Consider the following 2,500-nt stretch of genomic DNA (forward strand, 5'->3'; position numbering starts at 1 on the left):
ACCAAGCAGCCCCTGGAGCCCCCGGAGCACCTCCAGAGCCACCCCCCACTCTCCCCAGACTCTGCCCGGGGAAGGGCCACTCTGGCTGGGCATGGCCTCCACCGAGCACCCCCTGGAACCCCTGGAACCCCCGGAGGCCCTCCAGAGCCACCCCCCACTCTCCCCAGACTCACCCCGGGGAAGGGCCACTCTGGCTGGGCATGGTCTCCACCAAGCACCCCCTGGAGCCCCCGGAGCACCCCCAGAGCCACCCCCCACTCTCCCCAGACTCACCCCGGGGAAGGGACACTCTGGCTGGGCATGGTCTCCACCAAGCACCCCCTGGAGCCCCCGGAGCACCTCCAGAGCCACCCCCCACTCCTCCAGACTCACCCCGGGGAAGGGACACTCTGCCTGGGCATGGCCCCCACTGAGCACCCCCTGGAACCCCTGGAGCCCCCGGAGCACCTCCAGAGCCACCCCCCACTCTCCCCAGACTCTGCCCGGGGAAGGGCCACTCTGGCTGGGCATGGTCTCCACCAAGCACCCCCTGGAGCCCCCGGAGCACCCCCAGAGCCACCCCCCACTCTCCCCAGACTCACCCCGGGGAAGGGCCACTCTGGCTGGGCATGGCCTCCGCCGAGCACCCCCTGGAGCCCCCGGAGCACCCCCAGAGCCACCCCCCACTCACCCCAGACTCACCCCGGGGAAGGGACACTCTGGCTGGGCATGGCCTCCACCAAGCACCCCCTGGAGCCCCTGGAACCCCCGGAGGCCCTCCAGAGCCACCCCCCACTCTCCCCAGACTCACCCCGGGGGAGGGCCACTCTGGCTGGGCATGGTCTCCACCAAGCACCCCCTGGAGCCCCCGGAGCACCTCCAGAGCCACCCCCCACTCCTCCAGACTCACCCCGGGGAAGGGACACTCTGGCTGGGCATGGCCCCCACCGAGCACCCCCTGGAGCCCCTGGAGCCCCCGGAGCACCCCCAGAGCCACCCCCCACTCTCCCCAGACTCACCCCGGGGAAGGGCCACTCTGGCTGGGCATGGCCTCCGCCGAGCACCCCCTGGAGCCCCCGGAGCACCCCCAGAGCCACCCCCCACTCACCCCAGACTCACCCCGGGGAAGGGACACTCTGGCTGGGCATGGCCTCCACCAAGCACCCCCTGGAGCCCCTGGAACCCCCGGAGGCCCTCCAGAGCCACCCCCCACTCTCCCCAGACTCACCCCGGGGGAGGGCCACTCTGGCTGGGCACCGTCTCCACCAAGCACCCCCTGGAGCCCCCGGAGCACCTCCAGAGCCACCCCCCACTCCTCCAGACTCACCCCGGGGAAGGGACACTCTGGCTGGGCATGGCCCCCACCGAGCACCCCCTGGAGCCCCTGGAGCCCCCGGAGCACCTCCAGGGCCACCCCCCACTCCTCCAGACTCACCCCGGGGAAGGGACACTCTGGCTGGGCATGGCCTCCGCCGAGCACCCCCTGGAGCCCCCGGAGCACCCCCAGAGCCACCCCCCACTCTCCTCCAGACTCACCCCGGGGAAGGGACACTCTGGCTGGGCATGGCCTCCGCCGACCACCCCCTGGAACCCCTGGAGCCCCCGGAGCACCTCCAGAGCCACCCCCCACTCTCCCCAGACTCTGCCCGGGGAAGGGACACTCTGGCCGGGCATGGCCTCCGCCGAGCACCCCCTGGAACCCCCGGAGGCCCTCCAGGGCCACCCCCCACTGTCCCCAGACTCACCCGGGGGAAGGGCCACTCTGGCTGGGCATGGTCTCCACCAAGCAGCCCCTGGAGCCCCCGGAGCACCTCCAGAGCCACCCCCCACTCTCCCCAGACTCTGCCCGGGGAAGGGCCACTCTGGCTGGGCATGGCCTCCACCGAGCACCCCCTGGAACCCCTGGAACCCCTGGAACCCCCGGAGGCCCTCCAGAGCCACCCCCCACTCTCCCCAGACTCACCCCGGGGAAGGGCCACTCTGGCTGGGCATGGTCTCCACCAAGCACCCCCTGGAGCCCCCGGAGCACCCCCAGAGCCACCCCCCACTCTCCCCAGACTCACCCCGGGGAAGGGACACTCTGGCTGGGCATGGTCTCCACCAAGCACCCCCTGGAGCCCCCGGAGCACCTCCAGAGCCACCCCCCACTCCTCCAGACTCACCCCGGGGAAGGGACACTCTGGCTGGGCATGGCCTCCGCCGAGCACCCCCTGGAGCCCCTGGAGCCCCCGGAGCACCTCCAGGGCCACCCCCCACTCCTCCAGACTCACCCCGGGGAAGGGACACTCTGGCTGGGCATGGCCTCCGCCGAGCACCCCCTGGAGCCCCCGGAGCACCCCCAGAGCCACCCCCCACTCTCCCCAGACTCACCCCGGGGAAGGGCCACTCTGGCTGGGCATGGCCTCCACCAAGCACCCCCTGGAGCCCCTGGAACCCCCGGAGGCCCTCCAGAGCCACCCCCCACTCTCCCCAGACTCACCCCGGGGAAGGGCCACTCTGGCTGGGCATGGCCTCCGCCGAC

This window comes from Eucyclogobius newberryi, unplaced genomic scaffold (genome assembly GCF_026437365.1).
Source record: "Eucyclogobius newberryi isolate DKJ021-1_F unplaced genomic scaffold, fEucNew1.0.hap1 SCAF_364, whole genome shotgun sequence".
NCBI classification, from domain to species: Eukaryota; Metazoa; Chordata; class Actinopteri; order Gobiiformes; family Gobiidae; genus Eucyclogobius; species Eucyclogobius newberryi.